Source organism: Equus przewalskii, chromosome 23 (assembly GCF_037783145.1).
Source record: "Equus przewalskii isolate Varuska chromosome 23, EquPr2, whole genome shotgun sequence".
NCBI lineage: Eukaryota > Metazoa > Chordata > Mammalia > Perissodactyla > Equidae > Equus > Equus przewalskii.
In genome coordinates, this window is record NC_091853.1 from 8,113,845 (window position 1) to 8,134,564 (window position 20,720).

General features: G+C 36.5%; 1 protein-coding gene across 1 annotated transcript in view; it reads right to left on the minus strand.

Moving 5' to 3' along the window:
- TNFSF4 (TNF superfamily member 4) overlaps nt 1-18,805 on the minus strand; it is a 127,934-nt gene extending 109,129 nt beyond the window's left edge. The window contains exon 1 of the mRNA XM_070590891.1: nt 18,635-18,805. The gene's annotated coding sequence lies outside the window, so the exon portion shown is untranslated. The remainder of the gene's footprint in view (nt 1-18,634) is intronic.
- Between the last annotated feature and the right edge of the window lie 1,915 nt (nt 18,806-20,720).

Here is a 20,720-nt window from a genome sequence, read left to right on the forward strand (position 1 = left end):
ATAGCAATATGATAGATTTATATCTAACCACATTGCTATTTACAAAAACTGTAAAGTTAACACTCCACTTAAAAGGCACAGATTGTCAGACTAGGTAAAAAGCAAGGCTCACCTTATGCTATCTATGAGAAACAGTTTAACTTTAAAGATACAGACAAGTTAAAAGCAAAAGGATGAAAAGATATCATTAAAAACATTAGCTGTAAGAAAGCTAAAGTTCTTTTATTAATATCACACAAACTGATATGAAAATAAAGAATGTTACCAGAAACAAAGAACGGCATTGCATAATGATAAAAGAGTTGACTTATTAAAAAGACATAACAATCCTAAGTCTAGACTTAATAACAGAGCTTCAAAATATATGAAACAAAAATGGCAGAACTGCAAGGAGAAATATGTAAGTCCACAAATATAATTAGAGATTTCGATACTTCTTTCTTAGTAAATTATAGAACAAGTAGACAGAAAATCACTAAAGATATAGAAGAATTTAACAGCTCTATCAACCAACTTAATCTAATTGATATTTGCAGACAGCAGCAGAGAGACCTATTCTGACAACAGCAGAACACATATTCTTTTCAGATATACACATAACAATAACTAAAACAGACCATATGTTCATCCATAAAACAAGTCTTGATAAATTTAGAAGAGTTGAAACAATAGAAATTATGTTAGAAATGACAAATATAGAGATCAATAGCTAAAAGAAATCTGTAAAATAATGTATATTTGGAAATTAAAAGATGCACATCTAAATAACTCATGGGTCAAAAAAGAAATCGCAAGGGAAATTAGAAATATTTAAAATTAAATAAAAATTAAAACATCATAAAATTTTGGGGATACAGACAAGACAGTACTTAGAGGGAATTTATAGCTCTAAATAATTCTGTGAAAATTCAAGAAAGTTCTAAAATCAATTATCTGAGCTTCAGCCTTAAAAAGCTAAAAAGGAAGGGCAGATTAACCCCAAGGTATACAAAAGAGTGAAATAATAAATATATATACAGAAGTCAATAACATAGAAACTGGACAAACAATAAGGAAAAATCAATGAAAAAGAAAGTTGGTTCTTTGAAAAGACAATACAATTGATAAATTTCTAACTAGGTGATTAAGGGAAAAGAGACAAAAATTACCAATAGAAATAATGAGTGGATTCAAAACAGAGCCAACAGATATTAAAAAGATGATAAGGGAAGATTCTGAACAAGTTTATACCAATAATTTCAACATATTAGATGGAAAGGACAAATTTGTTGAAAGACACAAGTTAGCAAACTAACCCAAAAAAAGCAAAAACACAAAACTTTAATGATTCTATATAGCAATGAATTGAATTCATTAAAAAACAAAAAACCTTCCCACAAAGAAAACTCCAAGTCCAGGCAGGTTCACTGATGAATTATATTAAAATATTTGAGGAAGAAAAAAATACTAGTTTTACAGAAACCCTTTCAAAAAATAGAGAAGGGAATAATTCCCAATGCCTTTCATGAGGTCAACATTAACCTGATACCAAAACCAGACACACTCACTACAACAACAAAAAAATACAAATCAATTTTGCTCCTCAACAAAAATGCAAAACTCTTTAACAAAACCTTAGCATAACAAATCCAGCCATACATAAAAAGAGCAATACACCATAATAAACACCAAAGTGAGGTTTATCTCAGAAATGAAAGGTTGAGTTAACATTCAAATATCAGTTAATATAATTAGCCATGTTAAGAGATTAAGAAAAACCACGTTTATCTCAAAGGTGCAGAAAAAGCACTTACCAAAATTCAACACCCATTCATGATAAAACCTCTCAGCAAACGAGGAATGAGTTAACTTCCTCAACCTGATAATAAGCATCTATAAGAAACCTACAGCTAGTACCACAATTAATATTGAAAGACTAAATTTTCCCCCCTAAGACTGAGAAGACAGTAATGTTGTTGGTCCCTATAGTTTCTATTCAGTATTGTAGTAGAGGTTCCTAGCCCATGCAACAATGCAAGAAAAACAATAAAATCATATATATTGGAAATGATGTAGTAAAATTGTCTTTATTTTTAGACAACTTGTTTGTGAACATAGAATATCCTAAGCCCTCTATAGAGGAACAGAAAGGGTCACTAGAACTATGAAGTGGATTTAGCAATATCACAGGATACAAAAGACAACATGCAGAAACCAATTGTATGTCTAAGTGACAACAATTAAAACTGAAATTAAGGAAAAATATTTACAATAGAATGAAATAATATGAAATCCGTAGGAATAAATTTAACAAAATATATGCAAGACCTGTACACTGGAAGCTATAAAACACTGTTGAATTTTTTAAATATCTAAATAAATGGAGATATATACCATGTTCACGGGTTAGAATTCTCAATATCATTAAGATTTCATTCTCCTCAAACTTATCTGTAGATTCAATGCAATTCCAAAATCCCAGATCATGTTTTCATAGAAATTGACAAAACTAATTCTGAAATTTATATAGAAATGTAAAAGACCTAGGATGGCCAAGTTTTACAAAAGAAGAACAATACTGGAGGACTTCTACTATATGACTTCAGGACAATGCAAAACTACAGTAATCAAGACAGTGTTGTGTTGGCATGAAGTACACGTAAGACCAACAGAACAGAATGGACAACACAAAGATAGACGCATCACATTATCCACATACAAGTGATCCATTTATTTTCGACAAAAGTGCCATGATAATTCACTGGGGAAGGAAAGTCATAAAATGGTGCTGGAACAACTGATATTCATTTGGAAAAAAGTAAACTTTGACCCTTTCATACCACACACAAAAAATAACTCAGGGGCCGGCTCCATGGCCAAATGGTTAAGTACGCACATTCCACTTCGGTGGCCCAGGGTTTCGCTGGTTCGTATCCTGGGTGCGAACGTGACACCACTCATCAGGCCATACTGAGGCGGCGTCCCACACTGCACAATTAGAAGGACCTAAAACTAGAATATACAACTATGTACTGGGGGGCTTTGGGGAGAAAAAGGAAAAGAAAAAAAGAAGATTGGCAACAGATGTTAGCTCAGGTGCCAATCTTTAAAAAAAATAAAATAACTCAAAATGGATCATAGACCTAAGCACAAAAGCTAAAACTATAAAACTTCTAGAGGAAAATATAGAAGAACAAATCCTTATGACCTTTGGATAGACAGTTTTCTTACATAGAACACAGAAAGCACAAACCATAAAAGACAGAAGTAGATAAACTGAACTTAACTGAAATTAAAATCTTCTGCTCTTCAAAAAAGCAGACTGGGAGGAAAGCCACAGACAAGGAGAAAATATTTGCAATATATAAAACTGACAAAAAAATTTGTATCCAGAATATATAAAGAGCTCTTAGAACTGAATACTAAGAGGATAATCAACCCAATTTTTTAAATGGGCAAAATATTTGAAAAGTCCTATCACAAAAATTACACAAATGTCTGATAAGCACATGAAAAGTTGCTCAACATCACTAGTCATTGGGGAACTGCAACATAAAACCACAGTTAGATATCACTTGACACCCACTAGAATGGCTAAGATTTAAAAGACTAACAGTAACAAGTATTGATGAGGATGTGGAGCAACTGAAACTCTCATATTACTGATAGAAATTGAAAATGATACAACCATTTTTTTAAAACTCTTGGGCCATTTCTTCTAAAGTTAAACTTATATTCACCATATGACCCAACAATTCCACACCTAAGTAATTCCCCAAGAAAAATGAAAACATAGTTCCACACAAAAACCTGTATGTGTATGTTCATGGAAGCTCTACTCATAATAGCCAAAAGCTGAAAGCAGCCCAAACATTCATCAAGAAATAAATGGATAAACAATTATCCATTTATTGTGATCTATCCATCCCACAGAATACTAATCTGTAAGAAAAGGAAGTAATTATTGTTACCTACAACAACATGGATAACTCTCAAAAACACTCTGCTGAACTAAAGAAACAGAGGCAAAGAGTATCTGAATTTGTTTCCATTTGTGTGAAATTCTACAAAAGGCAAAACTAATCTATAGTGACAATAGATTAATAGGACAGGAAATGACTGCAAAGGGACATAAAGATACGTTTCAGGGTGATGGAAAAAGTCCTTATTTTAATTGTGGTAGTGGTTAAATAGCTGAATACCTTAACAGAAACTCCTGTAACTGTCCTCTTAAAGAGCTGCACTTTAAGGTATGGAAATTAAATCTCAATAAAATTGATTTAAAATACTATAGGTTAAATTTGTGAAATATAAAAAAGCAACACTTCGAGGAAAATTTGCAGCTTTGAGTGCTTACATTAGAAAGAAGAAATGTTAAAACTGATGACATAAGCTTCCAAGTTAAGAAGTTAGAAAAAGGGGCTGGCCCCGTGGCCGAGGGGTTAAGTTCGTGCGCTCCACTGCAGGCAGCCCAGTGTTTCGTTGGTTCGAACCCTGGGCACGGACATGGCACTGCTCATCAGACCACGCTGAGGCAGCGTCCCACATGCCACAACTGGAAGGACCCACAACGAAGAATATACAACTATGTACCGGGGGTCTTTGGGGAGAAAAAGGAAAAATAAAATCTTTAAAAAAAAAAAAAGTTAGAAAAAGAACAAGAGGGAAAACAAAAGCAAAAATGAAAAAAGTAGAAGGAAATGATAAAGATAAGAGCAGAATTGATTGAAATAGAAAAGAAAGAAACAAAATAGAGAATCAACATAGCCAAAAGTTTGTTCTTTGGAAAAAATAATAGAAATAGACAAACTTCTAATTGTACCGTTCAATACTGTAACCATTAGTGACATGAGGCTATTTAAATTTAAATATCGATTAATTAAAATTAAATACAATTAATGTAGTTCCTCATTCACACTGTTACATTTCAAGTGTCCAATAGCCACGTCTGGTTAGTGGCTACCTTACCGGACAGTGCAGAATAGAGAATTTCCATCATCACTGGAAATTCTCTTGGACAGCACCACTCAAACAAATCTGACCACAAAGAAGAGAAGGCTTGTACAAGGCATTTGGTCTCATGGGAGAAAAAGACAAATTAAACAATTACAATATGATAGAATTATTCTACATTCCTATGATATGGGAGGGTAAAAGCTGCTATAAAACCACATGGGAAGAATACCTAACCCAGATTTGCATCACCCTGGAGGACTACTCAGAGGAAGGTATTTTTAAGATGAGTTAGTCAGACAAAGAGCTAGGAAGAGAATGTGCTTGGCTAGAAGCCCTGACCCAGTGAAGACAAAAGGTGATGGTATCAAGCATCTACCCATCAAAACCTGGATCTCTAACCACCTAAATTTCAATTCCACCCAACAAATATTGATTAAAATCTTGCTACATAGAAGGTATCTATCCTACATATCAGAGTCAGAGAGAAAGGGAGAGCATGAGGAAGAGCCGTGCTTTCAAGGAGCTCACGATATGTTGAGGAGATAGAGCTTAAAGACAAAAAATTATGAAGAGGGTGCATGCTAATCTAAATCAGCTTTAAAAGTCACATACTAGCGATCATTTACAGTAGGTTATGTACGATGTACTAGCTTTTTAACTGGCAGGAGAGAAGGCTAGAAAGGTGTTTATGGGGAGACAGAAGAAGGAAAGAATAGAGGCTTAGAAAGGATCTTGACAGCATGGAAACACCACTAAGCACACATGCTTACCATGTTAATGGACATGAGTAGGCAGGAAGAAAAAGACACATTTATCAGCAGCTTGCTATGTCCTCCTGATCATCTTTACCCATTGCCAACCATGCTTCCCCCATGGAGAAGACTGTGCCTGACAAGTTCTAGGTACAGCAAGGAGGATGGTATGGATGGACAGAAGTGATGGAGAGGCAAAAATCACATCTAAGAACCCAATATCCACTTACCCTCAGCACTGCCTCTCAACAGGCCACACAGCCCTGGGTAGATAGCACCCAGAAAAGCAGATATTGCCAATCCTCTTCCTTATGAGGAAATGGGAAGAGGATCCACACTTTCCAAAGTTCAGTTAATTAGTGAACAAATATATATTGACACTTCTGTGTTCCGGACTCTGGAGATACAATGATGAACAAGAGATTTTTTTTTACTTCATGGTATGTAGTAGGAGAGAAAGATACAGAAAATACAAGGGAAAGTATATGATGCCATTAAAGTGCATAAGAAGGGTACCCAGAATACCCTTGGTAGGTCAGGGTAGCCTTCCATGAGAAAAATGCTTCCATTATATTCATACACCATCAAACAATATGTAATCTCATTTCTTTTTTTTTTTTTTTTTTTGAAGATTTTATTTTTTTCCTTTTCCCCCCAAAGCTCCCCAGTACATAGTTGTATATTCTTCGTTGTGGGTCCTTCTAGTTGTGGCATGTGGGATGCTGCCTCAGCGTGGTTTGGTGAGCAGTCCCATGTCCGCACCCAGGATTCGAACCAACGAAACACTGGGCCGCCTGCAGCGGAGCGCACGAACTTAACCACTCGGCCACGGGGCCAGCCCCTGTAACCTCATTTCTTTTAAGAAATCTGAGGGGTAGGGGGAGTAGTTATCTGGCTACACAGGGAAAAAAGCATTTGTATAGACACCAGATATGTCATAGTCCAAGTAATGTCACGTTTCCCTGGCATTGATGTGATCTCCTTCTAGGGTGTCTTATAGATGAAAAGAAATATGCTATTGGCAAGGCCAGACTTGAGTGCCAGATCATCCAACCCATAAATCTTGAAATAACAGGAAGCACAAAGCAGGGCCTGACCCTGATCTACCCTGCTGCTTTGTTGAAATTATCCTGGTCAATCACCAGCTCCCAGAGATGGAGACCATGCCAGAAAAAGTGTGAGTCCCAGGAACAAGGCATTGAAATTGAAGGGAGAGTTTATCTACATTCAGCTCATCAATGAGGCTGCAGAAGGGAATATGAAATATGCAATGCAACCCAAGCTGGCTTGTTAACCAGAAGGGAGGCAGATAGATAGAAGAATGCATGGATTGTTCAAAGGAAGAAGAGAGAGAGAAGAGCACAACATGCAACAGAAAACCTCTGGGTAGAAGGGAAAACTAGCCTCAAGTGGGCAACCAGTCGGGAAATGTCTCTGGTTAGAGATAAACCAACCACACCTCCTGGAGTTGACCACATGACATTTTCCTCCAGTTTTAAACCAAAACCGAGGGTTTGCCATCAGGGTTTAAGAAGTTTAAAATTCAAAGGAAACCTTTCCACTGCTGTGAGAAGGGTCTGGGAAAGTCCACACTAACTCTACCCTGACCTGAAGGGTGATCACTTACTTTCAGGACAGGGACTGAGAGAGGGCTGTAATGGGGAGAGATTAAAAATGAGACCAAAGCAACCACAACAAAAAGAGAGAGAGAGAAAGATAAAGAGAGACTTAGAAATGAACACCCACTTGCTTTCGTTTGAACAAGTTGAGTCAAAGTGTTGTTGAAGTGATAGATACTATATTGTATCCAAGATCCCCCAGAACTAAACAAATACAGTGGTTTTGCTTTCCTTCCAGTAATATGATTGCTACAGCCTCTACCTGGTGGGGAGAGGGAGTGAGAAACAAGTTCTAAAATACATAAAGATTTACTTAATGTATATAATTCAGTGACTGATTTGTCTGTCTCTTGTGTTTTGTTCTGAATTTATTTCAGTTGAGCCAACCTGAGTTGCAATGGTGAAGTAGAGAGGTGGTTTTTGGCACCTCAGGAAGATTCCACCTTTCTTCTTCATCCCTTCCCTTTACAATCTTGCCCCTATTCCTCTGTGTACTATCCACACTGCCCTTAAAGTCTGGGGCTCCTCATGCTAACTGGGACTCTTTAGCCAACCAAGGACTCCCACAGCTTCCTCAGGCCCTTTTTCACCAGCTATTTACAAAGGGCTTTGACAAGAATCCTTTTTATTGCTGTGCACTACAACCCTGTGAAAGAGTCAGCCAGAATATCATTTTTTGCCAATTTACAGGTGAGAAAACTGAGAACAAAGTAAAATGACTTGTCCTATAGTAAGTGGCAGAGTTCTAATAAGACCCCAGGTCTTGGGGCCGGCCCGGTGGCACAGCAGTTAAGTTCACACGTTCCACTTCAGCGGCCCAGGGTTCGCTGGTTCAGATCCCAGGTGTGGACATGGCACTGCTTGGCATGCCATGATGTGGTAGGCGTCCCACCTATAAAGTAGAGAAAGATGGGCACAGATGTTAGCTCAGGGCCAGGCTTCCTCAGCAAAACAGAGGAGGACTGGCAGTAGTTGGCTCATGGCTAATCTTCCTCAAAAAAAAAAAAAAAAAAAGAACCCAGGTCTTCTAACTCAAGTCTCAGTGTCTCTTCAAGCAGATCACACTGGATAAATGAAATGAATCTTATGGCAAATAAAATTTGTGCCAAAACCTCGTAGCTATATAACTAGCACCTAAAAGTGATGCTTCTAAACTAACAACCATGGGTGATACATCCTCAATTGGTTAAAATATTCCACTTACATATGTGAAATAAAAAACACCAGTTACTTGGAGAAATGACTAGACTATAATGTCACTTATTTAACAACATTTTTTGAGCAGTGTAGTGGGTACTGTGGCATGCCACCCAGATCCCTGCATTCAGAATTGAAGCACACTCATTATTTCCAGCTTTTGAGAGTATTGGCAGCCGCTGACAGCTCTCAGCTGAGTCATTCTCTGGGAACTGCCCTCAGCCTATGAAAACTTCCTTGCCCGAGGTCATGTCTGCATACAAGGACTAGTGGTTGAGCAATAAAGACCCAGTCCCCTTGCTTCAAAGTAGGAGGATTCTGAAGGTGTCATTCAAGCGTTAGAGTTAGCCAAGGCGTCCATGGGATCTTATGAGGCCTTTGTTGTAACTGTTTCACATTTCAACTCTTCTGTCTGCCCAATCCTACTGCCCTAATTTCCTCAGAGGTGTTGCTCATGAGACTATCCGTGAACGCAAATCCCTCTCTCATGTATATGTTTTCTGGTGGAGTCCTATCCAAGATAAGCACCGGGAGACAGGCACTGTCTAAAAAGGACGTGGACCAGTGAGGGAGGCAAAGAAGCACAGGAGTAATTTCAGTAGAGGGTATACGCCTACAATGGAGCAATATATCCTGGGGAAGACCTGAGATGGGGGTGCAAATGCTAGTCACAGGAAAAAGTGTATCAATACTCTCTTTAGTTGTAAAATGTAAACGTCGTTGTTCTTGCCTCATTACATTGATTTTAATGGCCAAGAAGGCGATGGTGATCCATTTGAGAGAGTAACCACATGCAGGTATGGGAGAAAATGCCAAAGGACTAGATCAACAAGACCAAGGCTTGACATTTACATGACTTCACAGAACTGAGGAATTTTTCTGCCTACTTCCTTGAAATAGTTTTCTACTGGTTTAGGATAGCCCAACTTCTAAATTTCACCATGTGTTATCAAAAGATTTGTAGCAGGTAACTCACAAGTGCTTTTTATATTGACTGTTTGATTTATTAGCTTGGAATTAAGGCTTTTTCTGAGATAACACTGTTGGGATGGGGAGAAAATCCCCTTTCTTCCCTTCTTGTGTTCTTATAGCTGGACTAATAATAAAATTGACACAAGGCTAGATAAACAGGAGAAAAAAAACAGTTTAAGATGTACCTATTAGAGGTCACAAAGAAATAATGCTCACAGAGTGAACAAAGCAGGCAATATAAATATCTTTTACACAAAGAAATAGTAAATTTGTAAAGAATTGACAGGACAAAGAAACTTAGATTTGGAGTATGTAATCAGTGAAGAATTTAAGCAGAGTTTAGGCTTGAGGTAGTAAATTAGCAAAATTGATTTATGTAGGCTTCTTAGCTGGAATTCCCTAGCTCTCGTGATAAGGATGCAGGGAGAGGACCTTTCAAGATTTATTTCCTGCTTTCACAGGGAATAGAGACAGGAGGGTCAGAATGCCCTTTTTGCTTCTCAAGTAACTTTAATTAAAATAATCAATATGCTATTGTGGGATATTTGGGGGTGGTTGCCCTGGGCTCCCACAGTTCCCTCCTCTGAAACTTCCCTGGAAGTTTCACACGTTAAAAGTTGAGCTAGTAAATTGCTCCATTATTTTGTTGAATTAATCTTTTAGTCTTGAAAATAGCTCAGTTCAGTGAAACAGTTGTATCTCATTTCAGGAGGCAGTGATGCTGGTGAGCTCCCAAAGTTAGGTCTACAGCAGAAGAAATCAGGTATTTAATAAGAGGCATTTCTATGTAAACAAAGAAAAACAGTGGTTACTGTTTGGAGAAAATCATAAACTAGTTTTTGAGCCTAGAGGGCAGTCCTAGATGTCAGAGTTGAAGCATCTTTTGCAGTTTGAAATGTCTCTGATAATGTCATCAGGTGTTCAGGTAGCTTTCTGAGTGGCTTACACTGCAACAGGCATGAATGTCTCTTAAGTTTATATCAAGTTGTCAAGCTTCAGTTTGCAGGGCTTCAGAAAAAAAGGGCAGCTTTAGTTCTTAATGATTCCAAGTCAAAAGTGGGAGAAAAAGTTGAAAATGTTAGTTTGTAGAGTTGTGACCACGTATTTGAGGAAATTAGAATAATTTAGGATCTAGTTCAGTTTTTAGGCAAATAACAAAACTTCAAGGAAAATTAGCAGCACTAGAATCTAATACAAGTGTGTATTATAGTTTCCAGTCAAATGTAATTTTTCTCTCTAAAATCACCTTATTTCTATCAAAGATAGTCAATTAAGACTAATTTGTTTGCCAAATAAGTCTAGTTCCAACAAACTTGGCTTAGTTATTTATATAAGTATAGCAAGAATAGTGAGTGATCATATAGGCTCTTTTAAATTTGCTTTGCTGGAACTTCTCATAAGGAATCTCCAGATTGAACATTTCATAGCCTCTTGAGGCTAAGAAGCCAAGCCAAATATTCCACCAGCAATACCTATAGATTTATGTAAATTTCTCTGCTCTTGAAGCTCCCAACATATCTTGAGGTCTTGGCACCTGCCAGAAAGTGACCTTCATTACTCACCTGGTTAGGCTGTCAGGAACCCTATTAGTAAGGTACCAGGCTGTTTTTTCAAGGGGCTTTATTGACTTCATAGAGGCAACCTTAATTCCTTAAGGTTATTTAGTCATATTTGATTTTACACCTGTCTCCTTCAAACACGACATTCCAGTCAAAGCCTTGGTAATATAACCAATGTTTCCAATTGTGTCCTTTTACAAGAAGAACTGATTCCTATTGACCTTATGCAAATAAATATACTGTCATGAAAATAAGAACAGTCACTGAGAGTTTCTGAATTCTAGAGGGACCTGTTTCAATTATTCTTACAAAGATACAATTTACTGAATTGCTGTAAGTCACAGATAGCTTAAGAGAAAAGAAGAAGAAAAGGTTCCTTAAATCTGGAAAAACAAAAGATTAAAATAACTAATATTTTAGACAAAAAGTCACAAAAATTATAATTATCTTCATCAGTTCATTCAGTCTCATAGTAATTAATTCTTGTTCTGTTTGAATCCAGTTTTTCCATTACTTCTCTCAACTTTGCCTGCTGATTGAGGGTGATAGGGACAGTGATAGTTTCAAGAAGTTTGCAAAGGTGCTGCTAAGGCTTGTATGATTTTTCCAAGTGAAGTGTGTGCCTTGATCACTGGAGACTGTGGAAAGTATACTCCAAGGGGGAAAGACATTTTTATAACAGTTTTCTTTGCTATTGTTAGGGCATCAGCTTTGTGGCAAGGAAAGGCTTTAACCCATGCAGAAAACATACATACAATAACAAGAATATATTGACAACTCATACTAAGTGACAGTTGAATGAAGTCCAGCTGCAGATGATCAAAGAACCCAGAAGGAGGAATTCTGAGACCTCTTGGGACAGAAATAGTTTTTCCTATAATGGGTGAAGGATGGTAAAAACCAAAAATTGTGGTTTGCCAGGGAACTGAGAAGAACCAAGCAGCTGTCATGGGTTTCCCATAGCCCTGTTTGTTTAATTTACAGTCATTGTTTACCTATCTTAATTTCTCTGATTTAGGAGCAGACTGTTGCTATGTTACAAGGACATCAGGATGGCAAAGTTTTGCAATGAGGGGTCAAGTTTTTTCGGCAGAAGCAGAATAGACTTTATCCACATGTATCATAACCTTTATAGATTCTGTTATTGCTGCCTTTGCATGAAAGTCAGCTAAAGTGCTTTCCTGATATTTAGGGAGAGCCTCAATTTTGATGACAGATAACATTTTATACCAGAACATATTAGACTTCCAGAAGTTTCATGTAATTTTTGGAACTCTTGTAACACAAACTTATATAGACACAACATAAAGAAGACAATGTTATTTCTTATTTGATAATCTTTCCCATGTAATTTAACATATCAATTGGTTTATTAGCCTTCTTTTTATAAAGAAAGAGAACAAATCCTCTGAGATGTTTCAGGGATCCTCTGAAAAATCCCAAAGTTAGCTAGAGGTCAAAAAGACTTCATTTAGAATTTGATTTGGGGAAATTTGTAAAAATTATCAAAGATATTTTAAAACATTTGCCTAAATAGGGATCACATATCATTATTAAATAATACTTAGTTATCTATTTAACCAAAGTGATAAAAATATTTCAAAGACAAATAAGGTTACATGGCTGTAAAACCTTAGCTCTTTTTAATAGAAAAGCCTCAGCTTTTAACATAAGGCACAGGAAATAGTTTTGATAAAATATGAAAAGGTAAGGAAAAATACTTGATAATCTCTTGTCAGGAGTAGACCAATATTCCAAGAAAATGTGTTCTCTTAAGAGATGAAAATAAAATTAAGTTTTAGTTTTATATATATACACTACTGATATTAAAACTTATTTTTTAAAATTCTTAAAATAACAATTTAACATTAACTAACTTGACCACACAAGGTAAGTTTTCTTTTCTCTTTCTATTTTTTTAATTCAGAAATAACCAGCTTTATTTTGGGACAAAATTATCATTATTATTATTTTCAACAAAACGTATCCCCATTCCTTATATCTTTTCTTTTAAAAACAGACATCTGATTTTCACGTATACAGTGATTTTTCCCCTGTTAATTTTAGCAGCCTTAATTACATATTTTAATTAGAATTTTAACCTTTAGAAATCTTCATTTTTAGTGAAAACTAGGAAGCAAGTAATTGTGAACTGTGTTATATCCATATTCTTTAGGTTGGCAAATATATGAACATGTTTTATAATTATTAGAAAGTTTTTTCAAAGATTTTATTTTTCCTTTTTCTCCCAAAGCCTCCAGGTACATAGTTGTGTATTTTTAGTTGTGGGTCCTTCTAGTTGTGGCATGTGGGATGCCACCTCAGCATGGCTTGATGAGCGGTGCCATGTCCACGCCCAGGATCTGAACCGGTGAAACCCTGGGCCTCTGAAGTGGAGCACGTGAACTTACCACTCAGCCATGGGGCCGGCCCCAGAAACTTTTTTTATAGTAAAATCTTTTAATAAAGCACAAAACATGTTTATTAACAGACCCAAATTTATTTTTTAGATTTTCTATAATGTCAAAAGAACATAAACCCCTATATAGTAATTAATATTTTATCATTTTATCCTATCTGGAGATGATATACATATTTCATGAACTTTTTACTATTTAACCTTACCTAGTAATAGTTTAAAGGTTTAAACCATCAAAAAGACCTGGGGAAGTTATTTTTAATTACATATATCATAAAGCATAATTATTGTACCCCAAATTTTTTATTTTATTAACATTTATATAATTTACTTGTTCTTAACTATCATACTTAGATTATTCATGAAAATTTAAGGCATTAAAGCAATTAGCATCATCCTAAGTTATTATTATTATTTTTGCTGACAAATTTTATAATAGAGGTAATAAGAGCTTATTTGATTAATAACCCAGATAGAATAAAAGTTGCATGTTTGCATTATATCCAGTGCTGATATCTCTGAAAACGTGCTTATTTTAATTAAACCAACAAACTTAAGCAAGGTTTTATTTACCAAAGATTATTTTATATTACATTAACTTGAAGAACATTTGGGTTAGTTTTTACTATATTTAAAAATAATTCATATAAGTGTTTAAGTTAATTAAATAGAGCTCTTTAGAAACGAATTTTGCTAATACCATCTGGAGGTAGAAAAATACCATATCTATAACATACATACATATATATAGATGGACACAAAGAGAGATCTGATTGCTTTTATTTTAAAAATTTCAGCCACGAATCAGGTACAATATAAAACTTACTATTTTATAAATAATTGTGTCATTAGCAGATGGAACAAGGTTACCTCCTTAAAAGTTTTTGTTGTTGTTGTTGTTGTTAATATTTCTGGAGAAGACTTAGGTTTTATATTTACCTTAGATAAAGAAGCTGTGAATTAGATTTGGGGCAAAGAGCCTCTCTAGCAGCCTGTATTTAAAATAAACTTTTCTTTAACCTTAGTCTCTACCAATTAAGTTAGCCAGGTTAGTCTCAGGCAGTTGTGGGCTGTTATCTTTTGGGAGTTTTACATTTCCCTTTTCTAAGAATACATTTTTTAATTCTTTCCCTGATCAAAGCCTCTGGCACTTGTCAATTTTGTAAATAGCAGAAAGAGTGTAAGCAAGTAGGCTAGAATTTGCATCATTTCTTGGACAATTGGATAAGCGATCTGGTATCACCAGAAGGTCAGTTACACAATAACAAAAACACTTCCTCAGCAAGATGAATAGAAATTTTCCAATTATTTTAAGTTCATACAGAACATTTGAAATATTCAATATTAACTGCAAGAATTTTTATTTACAATTCTGAGGTTAAATTAATATTTTATGTGTGAATGTCTAGATAAATGGCCTACATCTTTATTTTCATTTTTTAATAGAGATATAATTTATGTTCAGTAAAGTTTACCCACCCCAGTGATACAGTTCTAGTTTTGAAAAACAAATACAGTCACCACCACCATAATCAGGATGCATATGTCTTCCATCACATTGAGGAAGTTCTCTTTATTTCTTAATTCATTATGAATTTTAATGATGTTGAATATTTTCAGTGATTCTTCTCCATCTTTGAGATGACCATATGATTTTAAAATTTTTTATTGGTTAATTGGTGAATGACATGCATTGATTTTCAATTATTGGACCAAAATCGCACTCATACATAAACCCCAGCTGACCCTCGTATACTATCCTTTTTGTATAATGCTGGATTTTATATGATAATATACTGTTAAAGATTTTGCATCTGTGTCTATAAGGGACATTGGTCTCTAGTTTTTTTTTTTTCTTATAACATATATGATTGTAGCATCAGAGAAAAGCTTAGATTGATGATTTGAGAACTGTCTTTTAAGCAATGAATATTAATATATTTAAAGCGAATTTCTAGTAGACAGCCATGGCTATTTTGTTTTGCTTTTCCATTCTGACAAGGACTGTTTATGATTTCTGGATTGATAGTTTAAGTCTTTAAACACTTTAAAAGTATTGTGTCACTTCCATCTGTCCTCCTTGGTTTCTAGCGAGAAATCTACTGTCATTCAAATCATTGTTCTCTTATAAGTAATGCATCATTTTCCTCTGACTGCTTTAAAGCTTTCATCATGAAAATGTCTCACCAATTTGATTTCAATGTTTCTGAGCATGGGTTTCTTTGAGTCCATTTTGTTTGGGGTTCAGTTATATTCTTGAATCTGTAGGTTTATGTCTTTCACCAAATTGAGAGGTTTATAAACATTATTTCTTCAAAAATTTTCTCATGTTGCATTCTATGTACGCTGTATAGGGTATAGTAGCTATTTACAAAATGATGCAAATTTCTAGAAAACAATTTGACACTATCTGTCAAGATCATTATTTTTTTCCCAGTGTACTTCCTTCTTTTTTAAAAAATAAATTTCAAGTGTACATCCTTATATATTTCAATTTCTGTATATATTACATCATGTTCACCACTAAAAGACTAATTACAATCCATCACCACACACATGCCTAATCACAGAGTGTTTACATTTTAAAGACATGGTAAAATTTATAACTTTAAGGGACACAGAGAAAAAAAATCTAAGCTTGTTCATTTGTTTGTTTTGGGGGTTTTTTTGCTGAGGAAGATTTTCCCTGAGCTAACATCTGTTGCCAATCTTCCTCTTTTTGTTTGTGAGCTGCCACCACAGCATGGCCACTGACAAGTGGTATAGGTCCACACCTGGGAACCGAACCTGGGCCACCGAAGCAAAGCATGCTGAACTTAACCATTAGGCCACTGGGGCTGGCCGTAAGTGGGGTTTTTTTGATAGGAGTTTTAGGGTAATGTGATTTAAAATTTTCCTTCAGACTTAGGAACTGAGAATGGTCTAAATAAGAGTTCTTGGAAAAATCACAAAGCTTTTGAGAGAAATAGCTTTTGGAATTGGTGAAAGGGAATGGGTGGAATCTGAATTGTCTTTATGGCTGCATTTTCATGTAAAGATTTTGTAAGATTTGTAAGATAAGGACAGTTGTTCTCAATTCCTCAGAAATTGTGTTGTAACTTAAATGATATTATAGGTTGATCTGTCCATCCAGTTACATTAGTTTTAATTTGCTCCTTTCCCCTGGGTACATAGTTTTATTTTAACTTAAGGAAGAAGGCCGATAAAAAAAATTCCTATCAGGCTCTGAATATCAGTTTTTAATGTGGTCAATTTTTGACCATATAGCTGCTAAAAAAAATCCTTTCAAATAGCTTGTCAGTTTTTAGCTGAGGCAAACAGTAAATATTTCTGGCAGCTTTAAACAACTCCGTGGAGCCAAGAGGTGTCCTTGACAGTTATTACGTTCCCAAGATCCAGAGTCACGCCCAAAGATAGCCAAAAGAAAGAACAGACAGCTGCATGCATGTCCCAGGCAGGGAGAAAGTTAAGCCAGGCCCTTAGGACACAAAATGAGACAAGCTAGAAGGCAATAGTTATCCCTTGGAGAGAAACAGTCAATAACTGTTGGGTCTGGATTTGTAAAGGAAGGGACAACGTGAAATTTTTTTCTCTTGACTGGGCATTACAGAAAGGCCATTGAATGGGGTAAAGGAGCTCTTGACATGGGGACATAAATTCCCTGGGAGGGGCTGCTAGGATAAATCTGCAAAGTATATTGCACAAGAAGGCCTGAAATTGGCAGAACCTGACTATAGAGCTCAGCAAAGTGAGCTTTACCGCCTGTCCTAGGTGCTACTGCTGAATTGATTTTGTGGCTTTTATCATTTACGTGAGTAACCTGTATACTCTAAGAGATTAGACTGGAGTGCCCTCTGTAAATTGCCTAGGAAAGGAAGCTGAAATAGCCACACAGAGCCAGATTTTAAGGAGAGGATTTTATGTTGGATTTTTGTGTTATCTAAATTTTTGTTCTCTCATTTTGTTAGGGAGACCCTAAGTCTAGCTGTTATATATATATTTTTCCTTCTTAAGTGCCAGACAATGACCTGATTTTTTTTTACAATATCCATAAATGTCTGAAGGCAAACAAGAATGGGTATGAGTAGACTTGAGTTTTGTTCTAATTTCTGTCTTTCCATCTTATTAAAGAAGTCTTAATGGCTAGCCATTATACCAATATGAGCTCTCTAAAAATTATTTCCTATTTAGAAGTTTTTCCAATTTAAGGATCCATCATCTGGCCATTGACAAGTAGGATCTTAATAGTGACTCAAACCAATAAGCCTTTTTATGGCTTAACCATGGAAGCAAAGGGTGTCCCCAAAAGAGAGTACAAAGGATGTAGCCCTCACAAGATCCAAAAGTTCACTCCCAAAAATAGTCTAGAAAGGAAAGAACTTCATTGCACAGGTGGTAAGGATGGTGTAGTGAAAATGGTGTCTCCAGTCTCCCACAAGACCCTGGGACACCTCCAGTCACAGACCTGCTAATCTGTGACACTGGGTAGGCACTAGCGGAATGGAATTTTTCCAGCACTAACAAACAACGAAGATTGAAATAACGAAGGTCTTTTATGGACTGGACCCTTTATGACAAAGTCCCCTAAGAGCTGGCATCCTGGACAAAGGGAGTGCTCCTTGTGACCATGTGTCTTGGAACCCCAGCCTTTTGACTGGCTGCCAGGTACACTCTGGTAAATGCACCTTCTAGATGGCAGAGACCAGAGAAAATATTCTCACTGGTCACAAAGCCAAGAGCTCAGGACATAGAACAAGACAGAAGGAAAAACCTCATGCAGTTTTTACACAGAGGACCCACAGCAAAGTTTGTCTAAACAGATGCTGATCTGGGAAGAACCATGAAATAACCCGGTCTGTGAGGCTGGCCTGACTAGCAGGCTTATTAAGAGCCTGTGCCTGCTGTCCTGCCCTATGGTTCTTCCTCTTTATGACAAAGGACACAACAGACAGAGATGAAGGAAAGCAAAGACCTTCTCTGGGAGGGAAGGATCAACAAAATAAATCAAAAGAGTACTCATTTACCAAATGCCAGAGTCTCTAAAGTCCAAGAAACTAGTTTCACAAATATTTTCTCCTGCTAGTCTAAATTTAGAGAGAGAAAAAGAAGCTCTCACCACTTTTGTTCCCATCAAATTCTGCAGACAGAGATCTGGGAGGCTGACATGCGAAGAAGCTTTACCTTTTTTGCTGGCTTCTGTGTCAGCTGTCCAGGATCTCATAGCTGCAGCAGCCTCAGGGAGAAAGCAGCTCCCCAGCCAGTCAGGACTCCTTGCTGGCTCACCAAAACAGTCTGGGCATGGGAAAATCCCCTTTCTAGCCTTCTTGTGCTCTTAATGGTTGACACAATAATAAAACTGACACAAGACTAGATTAACAGGAGGAAAAAAAACAGATTAATATGTATCTATTCGAGATCACAAAGAAATGATGCTCAGAGAGTGAACAAAGCAGGCAGTATATGTATATCTTTTACACAAAGATACAGTAAATTTGTGAGGAATTGACAAGACAAAGAAGCTTAGATTTGGGGTTCATAATTAGTGAGGAATTTAAGCAGCGTTTAGGCTTGAGGTAGTAAATTCACAAGGTTTGCTTATTCAGGCTTCTTGACCCTGAATCTCTAGGTGTGATGATGAGGACGCAGGGAGAATGCCCTTTACACAGGAGATTTATTTCCCATTTTCAGGGGGAATAGAGTTAGGAGGCTCAGAATGCACTTTTTGCTTCTCAAGTAACTTTAATTCAAAATAATCAATATGCTATTGTGGGATATTTTGGGGTGGCCTGCCCTAGGCCCCAACAACACATAACAATGATTTTGCAGAAATAATCTAAATTTGTAATCATGAATGCATAACTCATCTGTTTCTCAGACTGTGATGACTAGATAAATTAGGATTCCAGCACGCCTCCAAAGGGTGGGGGGGTACTGCGTCAGGGCTGAGGGTCTCCTCCACTACAAGGATTAAGTGATGTTTAAACTCATCCTCAAATGGCTAAAATGACTTTTAGGCTTGTTCCTTTACTGATTTGTTTTATGAGATCCATAAATCCCTAGACTCTATTGGTTGTTTGATGGCTGCTCATTATAATCCCTCACCTCCTCTAAAATAGATGATGGTGATGATAGATAGATAAAATAAAAAGCTGACATTGATCTTTAAAGCCCCTGGGGAAGACCAAGCAGCCCCAGAGTTCTTTATCTTTAGCCCACCCATATTGGGGGTTTCTCTGGTCAGTAACTTCTTATGAGGAAGAGGAGAGAATATCAGAGGCAGAATCCCTCAGTCATTCAGAGAAGACATGAAAGATAGTATCTCTCACTGGTGTCAAGATTGCCTTTAGAGAATCTCAAAGGTTCCTGGGGCGCTGTGTTGTCATGGAGGGATTTTCTTAGGGTAGGGATTTCCCCAAAAGACTCTGTGAGATTTCCCTCTCTGTAGTTGCCAGGACCCAACTGTCTCACTGAACAGTTCAAATGAACTGGACTTTGTTGATGACTTGATGTGTGATGCCACATGCATTAATCGAAATAGAAGTAACTGGAATTTTTTTGTACCGTTTACTTTCAGGTGGAGAGAAATTGGCTCCTCTCTCCCCAAAGTAAGCAAAATCAACATAATTTCCAGTGTCCTGGGATGAGTAAATACTCAATCCAAACTGCTGTAATTTCTGTGCTTAATCTCCAAAATATTTTTACTATGAATTGATCCTGTTTGGGGGAGTCCCAGCATGGTGCATCGGAGGAGTATATCTGACTATGAATCCCGCCCTACCATTTACAGTCAATGTGACCTTGAGCAAGTAACTTAGGTCCCTGAGTCTCAGGTGCTTTATCATTGAGGGTGAGGATTCTAATGTCTCTGTCATTGCAGTTCTTATGATGACCAAACGAACTGTTTGCAAAAAAGGTGATTCGTGTACTTAACAAATAGCCATTCTTCTTATGATAGCTTTACTCACTACAAAAATCCACAGTCATTAAAAAAAAAGATTAATTTAATTTCTTGAGGCCTAAGTCTCTTTATATATAAAACAGTGCCGTTGGACCAGTTGAACTGTATGGTTGTTTTCAACTCAGGCTTTCTATGATCCAGTTACAACTAGCATACGAACAAAGCAGATAGAGAAACTATTATTTTTATACAAAACTTTAACAAATATGTTTCCATAGAAAATTAGGTAAATCAGAACACCACACTTCCCAGCATTTTGGTCAATTAAAATGTGACCTAATGTTGTTCTTAAAGGGTTTGAGATTAAAA